At 40.2% G+C, this 17300-nt stretch overlaps 1 long non-coding RNA gene across 1 annotated transcript; it reads right to left on the bottom strand.

The window, feature by feature from the left end:
* Window positions 1–8556: 8556 nt before the first annotated feature.
* On the bottom strand, window positions 8557–16288 carry LOC121113377. Its single transcript, XR_005861259.1, has 2 exons — window positions 14377–16288; window positions 8557–12489 (listed from the first exon to the last, which is right to left on the bottom strand). It is a non-coding gene; the product is annotated as an uncharacterized LOC121113377 (long non-coding RNA).
* Window positions 16289–17300: the final 1012 nt, after the last annotated feature.

The following is a 17300-nucleotide window of genomic DNA, read 5'->3' as shown; positions in this document are numbered from 1 at the left end:
ACTCAAACTCTTAGCTATATATAATAATAAAATACTAAAACTAATTTCTTAAAGACAGAATAAGGCAAGTCCATAAGAGCCAAGGAAGAGGACAATGATTCCAGCTCTACATTTCCATCTGGATTAACAGGAAGTCCTGCTTGGCTGTGTGTAATAAGCAGTGTCTTCTAGGACAGAATAAAAAAAGCAAAACATTTACTGTCATCATAAACCCAAATTTAAAATTAAATTTAAAAAGGGATTCCACGTTCCAAAAAAAAAAATCTAGATATGACATAGCATGTTCAGCATGTGTCTGCAGATATTCTACTATTAAATCAACTGTCACGAGTGTCTGGATGGAAAAAACAAGGAAACGTTGCACTGATAATATAGAGCAAAAGATGGAGAATTAAGAACTGGAAGAGATACTCCAAACAGCACAGAAGTCGAATGTTGTAACCTTTCTGCCTAGTTCATAGTGTCAACTTAACGGCCTGGTAGCATTTTGGTTTTTATTTCATTCTGCAGATCTCAGTGGTTTGTCAGCACTGTGAAAATTCATGCGAGTAAATGCATATTTTCTATATTCACTATGAGGTGAGATCCAAACCCAGGGAAAGAAGGACTAGCCCTACAGTAAGACAAATTGTGCATGAGATGAACAATACCAGGCCTTTTTTGTTTCCAACTAAAGACCTTAGAATAAATATCCTACATTCAGTAAATAGTGCACAAGTCGGTAGTAATTATAATCAGAGACATCTGCATTGGAAGTGCAGACATCCACACTTCTTTTAGCTGATGTCAGATGACCACTGATTTTTCCAGGTGAGGAGTTGTTTCCTGTCTTTATCCAACCCAAACGATTAGTCAGTTTACCATTGCAATCCCAGAGATAAACTGGGTCTCAAGGAACATTAGCAAAACCCCTGCAAATCAAGTATGACCAGGGCTGGACTTTCTGATTCTAAGTGAAATGGCTTCTATTTTCAAGTTTTACAAGCAAGCTGTTAACTGTCAGATGTACCTGCCTCACTGAAATATGTTAGAAAATGAATAATTGGGGGTGTTTTATTGTTATTATTATTTCTATTTATCTTCTGCCAGAAACACTTTCCACGCTTCTCTTGCTGCTGTAGAGGTTAAACTCCTCACACTTTCTGCACCATATTTGACCTATGAATCAATGTCTAGAGTTCATTTTTATTAGCAAATTCCTTAGCTTTTGTAACAAGTGGTATTATAATCACTCTTATGCATCTGGGAAAACTGAGGAAATTATTATAATACAATCATTACATATGGTAGAGAGGCTATAATACATTTGCTGCAAGTTGACATTACTACTAGCAGATTTTGCATACCAGTAACTATTACTTACTTATAATAGTGACAAACAATTCTAGTTCCTGACAGTATAACATTACATTTGTTCACTGTATAATTGACAGATGCAGAAAGCATGAGTATAAACATAACATTTCCAGACAAAATTGTATCTGAAAAAATATATACGTTCATCAAGAGAACTAGGCTAGAAAGTAGCGAACTTAATCCTGAGTTCAATGCTGTGTTGCTACACAACTGTTTAACAAATACTCTTTTTGGCCTATTTACAGATGTTGTGGCTACTATCTGTAACATGTTCTGCAAGCTTGTATTGCTCAGTCCTAATGGGGCTGCTGAAAGAGTGAACAGCAATGCTTGCAGCGGGTCCTTGAATCGGACCATCTCAGCACACACTTCGAAATAAAAAGAACTGTTGGAATGGTGTCTTGTTTCCAGTGCTGTTGTTGTTTCCAGCCAGTTGTCATTCCTGCAGCTTGTTTCCAGTGTTTCCTTGTTTTACCAGAGCAGCAGCTCAGGGACGGAAGCAATCCCTACAGTACTTTAAAGCCCTCTCAAAGGAGGTAGGAGAGATAAGAGAACAGAATAGGATCTGGGATAAACCCCAAGGGGTTTTCAGTTACCTGGTAAGACACAGACAGCAGCTCTTGCAGGGACAGTTTGATCAAGAAGATAAACTACATGAAGAAGAGATTATAAGAATTTACCAAGGAGTGGTAAACCATGTGGAAAAGCAGGGATAAACATCATTCCCTGTTTTGAAGTCCATCTACTTCTCTATGGTTTGGTTATAAATAAACATCTTGCTTGAAGAAGGTGACTTAGTAGTTACTTACCATGAATACTGTTTCCAGGGGTAAAAAAAAAAACAAAACCTAGAGACAAACAAAGCTGAGTTAGTGCTGCTGAGGCAGCTGTGGTGAGTCACAGGGGACTGCAGCCTACACACAGTGGGAACAGACTGTGATTCAGCGAGGAGGTGATGGATGCTTGCAGTTATTTATTCTGGAGGGTGCCAGGGTGAGCTGGGAGTGCAGTTATCCCTGCAACTGCAACAACTCCTCTGACTAATGACGTTTGTGTTTTAAGTCAAGCAGTGTTGAAAAGCCAATGGATTTCATACCTTCCCTGTTTTTTCCCCCCCCCATTCTCGTTTGAAAAAAAAAAAAAAGACTTGCTGAGAGTAAATATATTTAGTATGTAAGTAGCAAAACACTGCCACAAACAGGGCCTCTAATAACTAAACTAAAGCAATTAAATCAGTACACAGTAGTTAAAGTGTACAATCATCTGAAACAGCTATCTTTCTAATGTTAATATGAAAAAACATTGAATACGGGTAAACTTATCACTCAAATCTAATTCCATACCTAATATCAGCTACTTAAGCTCTCAAGACTTCCATTTTAACAGTGTGCTTGATAACTTATTGCTTTCCAATGTCATGAATATGAAGGTGAGTTTGAGAAGTATTGGCTGCTGCTGTTTAGTTACTATGCTCCAAAACAGTGTCTAATACCTACTGTATTTGAGAAAGTCAGTCAACTCTTCACAAGCTCAAATAACACCACACAAAATAGAACAAAACAGAAGGGAATTGTGATTAACAGGCCATTTGCAGTCTCAGTAAACAAAGACCTCTTTCAGAACTCCTTTCTTCGTCAGCGCACGGAAGCTTGTACAAACCCAAATAACAGAACTATACTTCTTCATATGTAGTTTAAGATACTGCCCTTTAAGCACCTATGTAAGGTCTCAAAGCCATTGCTTGAGAACCACAGAATCATTATGATCATCTAGTCCAACCATCAACTAATGTTTGTGACCACTCTAGACTGTGTCTCTCAGTGCCACATTTACTCTTGAACACGTGCAGGGACGGTTACTCCACCACTTCCCTGGGCAGCCTGTGCCACTACCTCACCACTCTTTCTGAGAAGTAAAGTTTCCTAACCTAACATCCAACTCGAACCTCCACTGGGGCAACTTGAGGCCATTCTCTCATCCTATTGCTGTAACCTGGGAGAAGAGGCTGTTTCCCATTTTACCACAATCATTTTCCAGGGAGTTGTAGAAGGAAATAAGGTCTTCCCTGAGCCTCCTCTTCTTCAGACTGAACAATCCCAGTTTCTTTAGCCGCTCCTCATATATTTCCCTGCCTCTTAATACAGGATTAAGTGAAGGTGTTGGAGAGCACTGATCACAACCAATATTTCTTAAACCACCTTGTATCACTCAGATGCTACAAATGGCACATTTGAGCCACTGCTGCTAGTAGCGAGTAACAATTAACACAATGCAAGTTCTTCCTCACTCCCACAGCTCACTCATGGTCATTAAGAGACACGGGGTTGTGGCATGTAAGGCTGGGCATTGAGACACGCCAAAGCAACGTTGTCTTCACTGCTAACTTCCCCTTCTGTTGCCCTAAGCACTTGTGCAGGGGAACATAGAAGACCTAAAGGAGCGTGGTGGTGTACAATGAATACATTTCAAACGTATACAACAAACTTTAAATGTATGCACACAAGCATTTCCTAAAACATTCTCAAATTCACGCTATTTGTTTCATTTTCATGGAGAAGCAAGTAGAGAAAACATCAGGAAAAAAAAAAATCTGCTTCTTTCAACCAGATAGATAGGAGATTTCCAGCTTTCTCTTATGTCTGAGTCACTATTTACCCCAGGCTCAGCAGAGCAAGAGCATAATCTCATTCAATCCTACACATAGGTGTTTGGTGAATTGTTTATTTATTTATTTTAAAGGAAGAAAAAAGTACACAGGAGAAGATAATGTAGGGAGATAGGTTACATGTGTCCAATGCCATATAGCAAGTTGTTGCTGATTAGTGATCTTCTGTAATGGTAATGCACCATGGTCTTTGGGGGATTGCAATTGATCTCTTTTGAAGATATACACTGTGTCCCTTCACTGACCCAGCCTCAGAGACTACAGAGTGCTCAGGCAGTGGAGGACAAGAGGCAATTTAAAAGCAATTGTAGGAATTTAGACTATACTGAGACAATTCTAAGTTGCACAGTTTTTTTTTTTTTTTGTTTGTTTGTTTGCTTCCTGTTTGCTCACTTCCTATCAGTGCTACTTTGGTCAGTAGTTGGAAACAAAAACGATTCTAAATCCAAAACATCTGGATCACTTACACTGTCAATATCACAGAAACCACAAGTTTTGACACTATCTGCTTGTTGAGATGTATCAGTAATAAGATCCTTTCCAAGAAATCAGAGGAATTTGTAAAAATCAGACTGAGCTGTACGATTCCACGCAGAAGTTTGTTTGAAGTGATCTTAAAAGCTTTAGCAATGGGAATTTTGCAGACTTTCTAGGCACATCTTTCTACTGCTTACATTAGCAAAGATTTCTACATCACAAATAGTGAATGAAGGTGCCATAGATGCCCCAGGATTATGAAGGCACAGAGAGACACCTGTTTATGCCTGTAAAGAACACTGATATCAAAGCTGCACTTGATGTGGAGGGAAGAATTTATCGTTGCTGCAGAAAACACAAGTGAAGAATTCCTTTCTTGGTCTTGTGGCACTGATGGATTCTCTTAACTAAAGTCAAATCCAATGACATTGAATTACACAGATAAATGCTTTCCTTTAAGACCAGATCACATCATCTTCCTAATCCAAGACATCCTCAGCCAAGAAAAACTGTGGAAAAGCATCATCCTTGGGTTTCACCTGTAATTTACTCAGTGTACGGCTATCATTTGCTAGTTTACAGTCCCATGGGGTCTCTCCAAGCTACCATCCTACTGTTAATAAGCCACTGTTGTTTCAAGCTTATCCATCACATAAGTTGGATGTTAACAAAACATCCAGAAGATGAGAAGCAATTCTGATAACATGATATTGAATTTTTTAATCTAAGATAAAGAAGCAAAGCTAATTATTTATAAAAGCTTCCTTAAAATTTCCTGAAAAACTGCCTATCCCCCCTGTATGGCAAACAGGTATACATGTATTGGACCAGAGATATTACCACATTACAAAGGAGTAATGAAATAAAGATCTTACCTGTTTCCAGGGCTCACAGAAGGACTCCAAAAGGAGTGATCTCCAGCTAGAGACCCTTCTTCCTTGGGAGTCAGCCCTTAAATGGGGTCTTCTGGTCACTCAGGTGAAATTGCGTTCACCTGTGCCCTGCAGCTGACTCAGCGCTCACCTCAGGTGGTTAATCAGAGTTTCAGGCCATGATTCAACAGTTCCCATACACCCCCCTTAAAATGTTACCTGAACGACTAATTTTCAATGGTCAGGTCAGGTCACAATTCAGACAATTTTGTTATGTGGTATTGACATCCATATTTTACAGCATACTTAAATGTTTTCTTCATTGATGCTAGACTCCTGAAATGTTCAGAATAAAGAGATTGTAAGAAGAAGGTTTGTATCCAAGAGGTTGTAGAGCTTTCAATGTCCTGACTATTCTATTCTACTTATTTTTTATTTATATCCTTCAGAATACAGTAAGCTCTATATTCTTGCCATACTTGACTAGCTCACGCACATAGAAGTTCACTAAGTATGTATTTTTGCTTAGTCTTTTTCAGCACCTGATAACTGCAGTTCCTGAAAAAGCATGTTTTATGAGCTATTTCGACACAGAAGGAGGTATTACCCACATTGTTCTGTTGTAACTCCAAATATCTGCTCCTCCATAGCTGCCACTCATATAATGAGCATTGTGTACTCTGTTGAAAATGAAGATAGTAAAGAATGGGCAAGGGTCTATATGCAGACATGTAGTTTGCCAACTCACACTCCAGCACAGTTCCAGCATTGAAAGGTTTTATGTTGATGACTGCTGTGCAGCCAACCTACCTATCAAGATACAGAGAGAAGTTACTTAAAATAAAGAATGCCTGGTGTAAATCAAATATCAGTGAAAGGAGGCCTTAATCTCCTGCCTCCAGTTCCACAAAGCATTGTGACAGTTGATTTCAGACTTATTTACAGAGTTCCTTTCACCTTTTCTCCGTTCATTAATTTGCTGGGAAAAGCTAAATGGGTGGATCAGAGCCTGTTATCCAAAGATGTTATTGCAAGTAGTGCTGTTTCCGGTAGCCCTACCCTTTACCATCCTACTTAAATGAAATATTCCCTCACACACACTTACATGGCACACAATGAGCAGTCTGTAGAAGAGTGCAGTTGCATCACTGCCATTATTTAGCACCAGGATAGTTTTTCATTTTATTTATTTATTTATTTAGAGTTTTACCAGCTGCAGGTTTTGGAACAATTTATTGGTCTTGACCTCTCTACCCCTTCTTGATCTTGGGAGATTTCACTGTGGGTGCAGATACGAGGACTGCACAAAGAAAATCCTTCATCAGCTGGTTTACATTTACTTGCTTGGCTGCAGCTCTTCAGGATGGGAAGAATTTTGTAGAAACTCAGTGCATGGACACATAAGGACACATCTTTCCATCCATTGGAGGGATCTGGCTATTAGCCAGACACACTATTTTTTTTAGCATTGTCTATGGGTTTTGTACTTATTTGCCTTTTTTTTCCCCATCTTAGATTAAGAAGTGTTCAAAGTCCAAAGGGAAAGAGGGAATGAAAACAGTCATGTGGGGGGCTGTGAAGAATAACATTACTGTGAAGCTGGGATAATAAACAATGACCCATGATGATCATTACTGAGCAGCCACAAAAGTGTTGGGAAAAAGGGAAACATCATTCAGCTGCAATGGAGTCTGTAAGCAGTGGCTCCTGCAGCAGCTGAACATCCGCTCAGGTGGCTGGAAATTCGGTAGGGCTTGGGGGGCTCAGACATGCCTGGGGTTTTGCTATTAGAAAGTTTCATGTCCTCTCGGCACTGACAGCAGGAACACATCTGAAGTTGTAGAGCATCTGTTCAGTTCCCTTTTCTAACATTGACCATAGGCTCAGCACAGAGAACATTTAATGGTAACCCCCGTGTACTTCCTGACTCATACAGGATGCTGTCTCCCACAGCAATAAAGGAAATGATCGCCTCCCATATACATTCAAGTAATATTAATAAAATAAGAAGTACGTAATAATAACCAGACCTATATGAAATACGTACTTCATGAACCAAAATGAAACTGGAGAAATGGCTAAGCATAAAAGGTCAAGGCTCATAAACTGAACATAATCTCCTGTGCTTTACGCCTTCCTCCTCACAAGCAAATTAAATTTTAATGATTTTTTTGGGAGCTCTTACTACTACTCTTTCCAACCTTATGTATGAATGACAGAATAACCCTAAGGCCAAAGCCCACGTGCTTTTACATAAAAGGTGTTAGATTATTCCCTAATGTACATAGCATGCAACATAACAGTCCTGATAGGGTTGTGGGAGCAAATGGGATTGAAGGCTTTTGGTCAGAGCTGGGGAAGTCAAGATTGTTGCTCCAATGTAGACAATCCATTGAAAATACAAAGGTACAGTGTTCACTTTGCATAGGATTAAATGCCCACACCAACTGTAAGACTTGGGGAGATCAGGCTTGAAGTATTCAGCAAAATAATTCATGAATATATGCTAGCAACTTCAAGACATTATTTTGGAACACAAATATGTCTGTTTTTCTCTCTTTTTACTTAGTCTAATTCAATATCAATTTGTCTATGTCATTCTGAACACTACCCAGCACCAATAATTTACAATGACAAAAGAAGATTAAGACCTCAAATGGGTTCTAAGATATTATTATTATTTTTTTTTTTTTTTGCAAAGATTTACGCCAGTGTACAGCCTTCGAACTATTACATATAGAGTCATAAAGTGATATAAATCAACAACAGCATGAAATTAATGTGGGCTATAGCAAGGCTAGGCTTGGAGGGCTCATCTAGTGAGTCTAGGAAATTCTAGTACTTCTAGGAAGTTTGCTTCTAAAGCAGAGAAACTTCTAGTGAGACTACAGTTAAGAAAAAGAACTCTACTTGAAGCACAGTACAGGCTGAGGAACCATGCAATCTCAAGCCAGCCACTTGCCCTACTGTGCCTTAGTCAAACTATAGATGGCTCCTTAATCTTATCTCATTTATTCATTCGAATTGCTGTATGTATGATAATCAAAATTTGGGGCAGATTTTAAAAGATTGTCCATTGTCAACCCTTATTCAATTATTTAAACTAGTTATTCAGTTTGCACATTTGTATAAAAATTAATTTTTTCCACCCCAAAAAATGCAACAAAAATACACAAAGTAACAACGTTTTGCATTACTACTATTTTTTAATCAATTTTCAGACAAAATACAAGTTCATTATGTAAGTTCGTGTTCTTAAAGGTATTCCATACAGATTCAGATGCATCAAATAAATTTACCTGAGAAAGGGGTAGCTTTTCTGATTGTATTCTAAGCCATTAAAATATAAAGCTTCTAAGAACAATCATAATAAACACTCTCCACATGCACATCACCATTCATTAAAAAAAAAAACACAAAACAACATTTCTATGAAACTGAATGTTTTTACAGATGAGAAACCTGAAATGAGATTCCCCCCAAATCATCAGAGGAATCTCAAATACTTCTTACCAGCTCTTTCACCAGTTGTCAGACACAAAGGGAATTAATGTTAGTTTTGCAATTTCTGTTGCTTACAAATATGGGAAATGTGACTGACAAAATACAAGAGAGGAAGCAAAGATGCATAAATAAAAAAAGCAAGCCTTTTCTGATGTGAGACTATGGTGATGACAATTACAAAACAAGCCTCTCAATAAAAGTCAGATCATCTTGAGGTCATTATCACACTTGCAGAAACCCCAAGCATCGCTGACTTTTCACAGCTTTTGTGCTTGCCCATCTGTCATTGCTTCCTCATACGCCCATGGAATGAAGGCAATAGAAAACATCAGTGTAATTAACAGGGCTGCTATCTCTGGAGGTGCCCCCTTTTGTGGAGTGCAGCTCTAATGTATTCTTTAGAGGCACAGAGTGCAGCCAGGAGCTCTTGTGCGCTTCCAGAAAACCAATGCTTCACTGCTTCAGCCTACACTGCATACTTGCCGGGTTAGAGACACTTTCCCCTCATGCCATGAGAAATGCATTTTGTTGAAGGACTGATTATCATTCAGCTTTCCAGCCTAAACACAGACTAATGGCGTGCTCTAATAAACTCACCAAATGAATAAGGACTTTGATTATAAACTCCAGAAATTCTGTGCCAGAAATTGCTGTAGTTTCTCTTTTCTACTACTTATAGTGGTATTGGAAATACTACACCTCTTTGCACAGGCTCCTATCTGTCAGTTCTTCTTGAAAACATTTTCCTGTGCAAACAGGCGGAGCCTCAAAACCGCACATCCACTTACCTACCCAACCACTTTTGGAGAATTTGTTCTTAAAAGAGTCAGGAAGCTGCAGCTGCTCTATTTACCTCTTCTTCCTCTGAGATGGAGAACTGGGACTTGTTCTTTAGGAATGCACAATGCTTTGCCATTTCTGTTCATGTAAAGATAAATTTAAATTCATATGATTTTGAGCTGTGGATTTTGCCGCAAGTTTCTGAAGTAGCTTTCCACTCAGCCAGTGCACCTCAAGTCTGAGAATCATGCAGCCAATGCTAGGTACCAAATTCAGATTTTACCTTAAAGACAAGATGATGGTTTTCCTGGGGTGGAACAGTTCTGCATCCCTTGTTGCTACTTGTGGTTTGGAGGAAAAACACCTTGTAAAGTACACTGAGTTTATTCGGATTAGATAGTTTTGGAGGATACTTGCTTTTGATTCAGTGCTTCACTTAAATCACAGAATGGCCTGGGTTGAAAAGCACTTCAAGTATCATCTAGTTTCAACCACAATGCTGTGTGCTGGGCTGCCATTCACTAGACTGGGCTGCCCAGACACATCCAACCTTGGTTTATATTGATGTCTTGATGTATCCAGCCTTCAGTGTATATTTCAGGCCAAGAATGGATATTTATTGGTATTGCAGCATGTTTTACATTATGTATAATTGCTAATGGTTTATCAGAGAGATCTGAGGAGCCTCTCCAGGGTTAATTCTCTGGGAAGACAAATTTCATACCAGTACTGTAAAGGTACGATTGACCTTGCAGCTTCTCCATGGACAAGCAGTGTACCTGCTCTGGATCAAGCAGAAGTAAGTGGAAAGCTAACTAACAAACAACAACAACAGAAGAAGTTTACACTAAGGTAATAGATGATATAACAAACCAACCCAGAAGACAGTTGCAAGCCACTAAAGATATCAGAGAAAGAAATTTCCACAGGAGCTACTTCTACTCCAGTTTACAGAGCTGACATTCTCAATTCCATACTTCACACAGAACCGCAAGTTCTATCTCATAGAATGATTTCAACTGGAAGGGACTTTAAAGACATTGGGTTCCTACCCCACTGCCATGGGCGGGGGCACATTCCATTGCCCAAAGAAAGCCCCATCCAGCCTGGCCTTGGACACTGTCTGAGTTGGGGCATTAACAGTATACGTAGAACATAGAATTATGCTGCAATAATAATGTATTGTCATCTCAGTACCCACATGTTTATAAGTTCAGCATTACATCCCTAATTCACTCCATTAATATTCTGCCTTTGTTTTAAGAAGGTGATATCCCTTTTATATTTCTATTACATGAAGACAGCACAGTTATATTTCTATTATTCATTTAGCAGTACTCATCACGCTTGGTAACAGAAACGACTACGTAGATAAAACTATTCACAGGCCTGCTATTCATTTCACTGGAATTTTACAATGCCAAAATTAGGTTGTTTTTTTTTTTCTTTATTTGACACATAGGTGAAGGATAGTCTACCTTTGGACAGCTAAACTTCAGGACCATGTCTTATCAACTATAGATCTTAACTGCAGAGTCCTGAATTGCTCTCAGAAGAAGCATTTCTGTCTTTGTGTTGGCTATATTGGGAGCTTCATCTTCTGAAGCACTCATAGACACTTCAAATATGAGGATTTGCAAGAACACAATGTTAGAAGATATTTCAAATAAGTAAGATATAGGAGTTTATCTTTTAGGATGGTTTACAGACATGAAATGTAATATTTAATCTAGGCTAGGACTTATGATATCTGCACTTTTACAGTCCTCTAGCACTAGTGCGAATAAAGAAAATGCAAAAGCTCAAGACTTGAATCCAAAAGAACTAGAAAACGTAAACTTAAATTGTCCTTTAAAATTCTTCATCTCTGTGTAGTACAAATATTTATTATAGGTGACTACATGCTGCTCAAATAAAAGGGCTAATGCTGAAAATCATTAGCTCTTATGCAAATATTCTGATTACATCTACCCTGATAAATCACAACTGCTTCACTTATTTCTGTACTGAATATTCCTCTTCTGCTTCTTACCATGTGTGATTGACAGTTTTGATGATGGCGGTCATTGCTGTTGCTCTTGGTAGTGGTGGTGATTTGTTTTATCAGGGTGGATGGGGCAGCTGTCTTCAAATCAGTTTTTATTTACACCAGGGGTAGTTATAAGCCAGTAGGATTGACTGTATTTTAAGAGTATGAATGGGAGCATAAAATACAAAAATACCTGGAGACATTTTCCTCAGTGGGATATGAAAGAGGGGAGAAATCGGGTGCCGTTTAAAGTAGAGACTAATAACTTTTTCAGTTGAGGCTAGGGAAGGCAGAGCAAATCAATGCCCGTCCATGCAGAGGACAAGCTGATGGAGTTTTGCAGCCAGCCAGAGTGAGATCAGCAAGCAGAAACAAGCCATGCTCCTACCTCATCTCTGGTGCAGTCCCCCTACATTGTCCTATCTCTGTGTTTCCCCTGTTAAATTATACTTGTCTGGGCTGTTTCTGTTACAAGTCTCTGTAGAGCTTTCCATCTTTCACAGGGTGAGATTACTTATCCTGTGGCCTTTCTTTCTTGCACAGATGTCTAAACCTGTATACGCCTGTCGTATATCTATTAAGCCCTTCCTGTGAAGACCTAATCTATCTGCCACCAGCAATCTGCAGAACAGCTGTGAATGGCAGAGCCATCCTGCTAAATGTGACCAACACCAGCTATCTGGGGCCAGGGGTAGCATTTAATTTCCGGCTAACTGAACAGGTCAGTGACTTTTACTTGCATGAAAATTCACATTTTGTAGATTTCACTGCATGTATCCATCTAGCACGAGTTGGCACCAGGACATCTGGGAAAAAAAAAAAAAAAAGATGGGTGCTGTTTTCAGCCCTGATAGCTGCCCTGTACCTTTAAAAACTGACCGAAGTTACCATTAAAGGAATACCGTAAATGTCAGTCAAGGCTAATTAGCGTCTATAAAGGTACTTCCTGGCAATAATTGATTTCTTAATCCAGATCCCAATCTGCTCTACTGATATTCTTTAATGACTTTCTGAAGTCAGTGATAACAAATTGGATAAGAAAAGATGTTTTCGTCAACCCGGAGGATTCAAAGGAGACACAAAGACTGAGTTAACATGATGCTGTTGCCAAGAGTGACTGAGCAAACAGTGTTTGCAATTACAATTCACTCCCCTAACTCAGTTTCCAGCAAAGCAGCGGCACTTTAACTTTAATTATGGCTGCCCCAGAGTAAAGGAGGAGGAAAAAAATTGCCTTCCATTACTTATTCGTTCTTTCGACTTTCACACTCCTCAGCAATCTTGATCATGTAATTAAACTCCAAAGGCTATTTGCTGACAACCTATGGTCAAAACACAATGGAAGACGATAGCAGTTCTCCTGTTGGGTTCCCTCCTTGTAGGGCTGGTTTCTGCCAAAGTGCTTCCTTTGCAGCAATTACCATATGCCATAACCGGGCCATTTGGAAGCAGGGTGTTGTGTTGGTATCTGGCAAAGCATAAAGCCTTACTACTACAACTGTTTGAAGATAAATCACATTAATAGTCCATTTTTTCCTATGCCTTTCATTCACATAGGAAAGGGTAAATTCAGCTGCTGCAATGGCTAGCAAACATTTGTGCCTGATCCTAGCCTTCTACTCAAGGCTGAAGTTCAGCCTTACAAGTTATAGGAAGAGCAGCCTCTAACATCAGTGAAAGCAACACACAGCAAAGAGAAAGAGCTCTGCACCCTGTAAGGAAAGGAAAACATCACTGAAAAAAAAATTCAATTACAAAGATGCGGAAATCTGAATCATAAAAAACATTCCCAAGATTGTTTTATATTGCTTTCTGGCTTATATCTACACACTGCAATATGCAGACATATAAACTGATTTTTCTTCTACTATTGAAAAATAACAGAAAAAAAGCAAGACTTTTGATGGGCTTTCTATAGAGAGAAAAAGTTGGTGAGTTTAAATTGCAAGTAAACTTAGACAAGAAGCACAGTTCTGCCATTTCAACAGCCTCCTACTCCCTCTTTCCTTGCCTTGCTAATCAGCCTGGGAATTGACAGCATTCTGGGTCTACAGCAATAGGAAACATGAACATACATGGAGTGGGACCCAGGAAGAATGGCAAGACTCCTAGTTGGCAGTCCTCCATGGACAACAGCAGCTCTAACCTGGCAACACTCACTACAGCCTTTATTGTCTAAAGAACACCACAGTGCTTCCAAACCTAACTTTCATCACCCTTTCTTCCAAAAGAGAGTTTTACGTGGAATAGAACACAGAGAAACGATACTTCATGAGTGATGACACCCAGACCAGGAGCACTGTGGCCCAGCGCCACCAAAGCAGGAGGCCCGCTCAGGTCATGCTCCTGTTGTCTACCCTGTGTAAGGCTACAGGGACAGAGATGTGGCACCTATGCAGGAACCAGGGTCTGCACAGTGCTACAGCTTCTCCCTGCCTCTTCTCTATGCAGGATGCTCCTTGTTACAGCCAGAAGTAGTTGGACACACCCTCCATCAAAGAACAGGCACATGGAGAATACGGAGAAATAAGGTGCCTATCCAGGCACCACGAGGGACTCCAGCCTTTCTCCACTGAGCAGTGCTCATGGTAGAACTTCCTGTTTCTGCCACAGCAAGGTCTTGCTCTACATCGCGTGCGTTCAAGACACAATGGACAAGTAAGTCCCACCAGTCCCCCAGCATCAGCACTTACCACTTGAGAGGTTGCACATATGGGAGGAGAGGCTCCTGGTTTGTACACATGTGGTGGCTATCACTTGAACTGGGTGCAAACCTGGGCAAGAAAAGGGGACTGAGTGTTTCCTTCCCACCTTTTATAGATCACATCTAACGAAGTTGCAGGCAGGTGTGTGGTGCTGGGGCCAGCTGCAGCACAAGTGGGAGAGCCTGGAAAGGGCTGATCTGTGGCAGGCAGAAAGCAAGGTCTCAGAGGTGGCAAAAAGAGGGAGGCTTTTGCAGGGACCCACAAGGATTGTGTATTTACAAACCATGAAGGTGTAGAGAGCTGCTGGGTGAACACTGAGCGTGGAGGAAATACATCCCCCAGGAACCCAGCCAGGCCCTGTTTTGCTTATCTGGCAGCTCTGGACTCCTGCTTTGTGGGTTTCCTTTTTCCGGTACTTGGTAATTCTGTTTGGCCCAAATGCGACTTTAAAGTTGGGAAGTCCTTGATGGCTCTCAAGAAGCTCTCTTTAAAAGGAAAATCTCTTTCCAGGGCTCTGGTGATTTTGGAGATCAGTCATACATATGCTTCTCTGAACCAAAACAGCGCAGTTGTGTGGGGCTTCCCCACCTGAAACCAGCTCAGGCACTGTGAGCTGCAGCTCCATGGCAATGAGAGCATTCAGACTTCCCTGGCTGCCTCAGATCCCTGAGCACGTGATAAGGCTTTTCCTTCCATTGACAAACGCTCCCCTTTGTTCCCAGCACCTAGGAATGTTACACAGTGCCCATGTCGTTGTTTTGCCCACAGTTTTATTTTGGTTTCAATGAGTCAGTGAACCTAATGTCAATTAAAGCACTGGGAATGTCAGTATTTTAATTCTCTGGGAAAATGCATCATTCTTAGCTCACCCTAATCTTGAATTTCAGCTTTCTTCCAGGCCTAGACCTTTGCTAAGTACGCATGGACAAAAGCTCCAAATTATACTGTGGTCTGGTGATTCTGAGCAAAATGTGCCCTAGGGCTTAGCCTGAGAGCATTGACTCATTTTCCTTGGTGACCCAAGACAGATAACTAGCAGCTAGGTTTGCAGAGGTGAAAGGCTGCTGTCACTAAGCCACTGCAGCAACTTAATTGAATGTTTTCTCCCAGCGCTACCAGCGAAGACTGCTTTTACTATTTGCTCTGTGTTGGGATTAGTATGGAGTATTTGCCTGGCTTGGCTCTGAACAAAAACTGTAAAAGAAAAAAAAAAAAAAAAAGTTTGCAATTACTTATTGAGTGCCATTCTGATATATCCAAGGGTCATTCGCACAGCCTTCCAGTCCCTCTAGGTCAAAACTCATTTCTGCTTTGGTAAATCACACACAGGGTGGCTTTGTTGCATGTTATGACCTGTCTCAGATCCACAGATCATCAGACATCTAAATTAAACAGCAGAAACTCCATCATGCCTTTTATTTCTGTTTTCCTGCAGAGCTCTTGTTTTTGTATTTTCATTCTCTCTCTCTTTTTTTTTTCCTTTGTGATTGCAGACAAACAGAAGGGCTTCATCTGTAATATTTTCCTCCCTTAGGTTTCCCTATTTCTAATTTGCAACTGAGGTGAGGGGAGGGAGGAGTCTGGAGTCACCAGGATGTTCATTAATTTCCCAGAAGGGCAATGCAGATCAGCTCACTGCCTGAACGGGTAGCACTCACTTTTCCCCCCCACCCCTTCACACTCGCACCCTCATAATGGAGATGGAGGAGAGATAATAAGAGAGGGAACAGGCAGCTCTTCACCATTTGTGAAACTAATGAGCCCCTTCATTTGGTCTCATTATGAATGTGCCACCTCTGGCACCGGGCTGTGGTTCTGTTCCTGGCTACAGCCACATCAATTTTGAGGCACGCTGATGCATTACTAACAAATGCAGCAGCCAAATCTCTTCCTTTCAGCCCCCCCCTCCCCCCCCCCCCTTTTTTTTTTTGTCATACTATCTGGGATGTTCTCCTCTGCATTGCTCCCCCTCTGAGAAGCATAGAAGCCTAGACTGAAAAGTAATGAGACTATTAATTAGATCTTCTCTAAAGGAGGGCTATCCTGACTGGGTGTTGTCTCTGTCTTACTCTTTGTTCCAGGCATGTACTGCAAGATTAATTCTTGTTTACACAGATTAATACAAGTATCTCTAGCTAGAAAAAAAAAATAATAATTCTATCAGCCTGAATAAACAGCCTGATTCTTCTGGAAGGGGACAGCAGAGATTCACATAGAGGAGATGCATGCAACTCTTCATCTTCCATGTCTTCCTTGCACTCCTGTGCTATCTCGGTAGAAAAGTATCTTCCTTGTTTTGAAGATTTGGTGCTGAAGTAGTTGCTGTGTGCAGTAAAGGAAAGAGACACAAACATTACAAAGACTACCTGTCATCTTTTGATGTTTGTGTACTATCCAGGAGTAGGAATCTATTTTCATCTCTTTTGTGGCTATTTGGAGATCTCCCTGAAATGAGTCAGTGGTCTCACGCTAGTTCAGAGGAAATACACACGTGTTGAAATTTTGGATTTTTACCACAGGAACTGAGGACTGTGCAGATACTATCTGAATTTCCCTAAATAAACTTCTCTACTGCGAACTGAAAACATGAATGAAGTGCATACAGTGTAATACTAGGTTTTGTTTAACTATCACAAACAAGGATAATAGTGAAATTGTGGTACAGCGAATGCCAAGGAGTCTAAGATTCCCAGCAGCTATTTGGATCATTTCTGTTACCATTATTATTATTATTTCTTTAAATCTTTTCTATCAACACCAAAGCTCATTACACCCTTACTGGCTGCAGAGTATCTTAGCACAAGACACTTTCTCAGACTATGAGACTAATGGAGAACTATAATACTCTTAACAAACTGGTCTGATAGGAACAAACAAACCACCAGAAAATCATACCACGAAGTTTCCAAAGT

Source organism: Gallus gallus, chromosome 1, assembly GCF_016699485.2.
Source record: "Gallus gallus isolate bGalGal1 chromosome 1, bGalGal1.mat.broiler.GRCg7b, whole genome shotgun sequence".
NCBI lineage: Eukaryota > Metazoa > Chordata > Aves > Galliformes > Phasianidae > Gallus > Gallus gallus.
The sequence above is the reverse complement of the archived record's forward strand: the minus strand, read 5'-3'. Positions and strand labels throughout refer to the sequence as shown.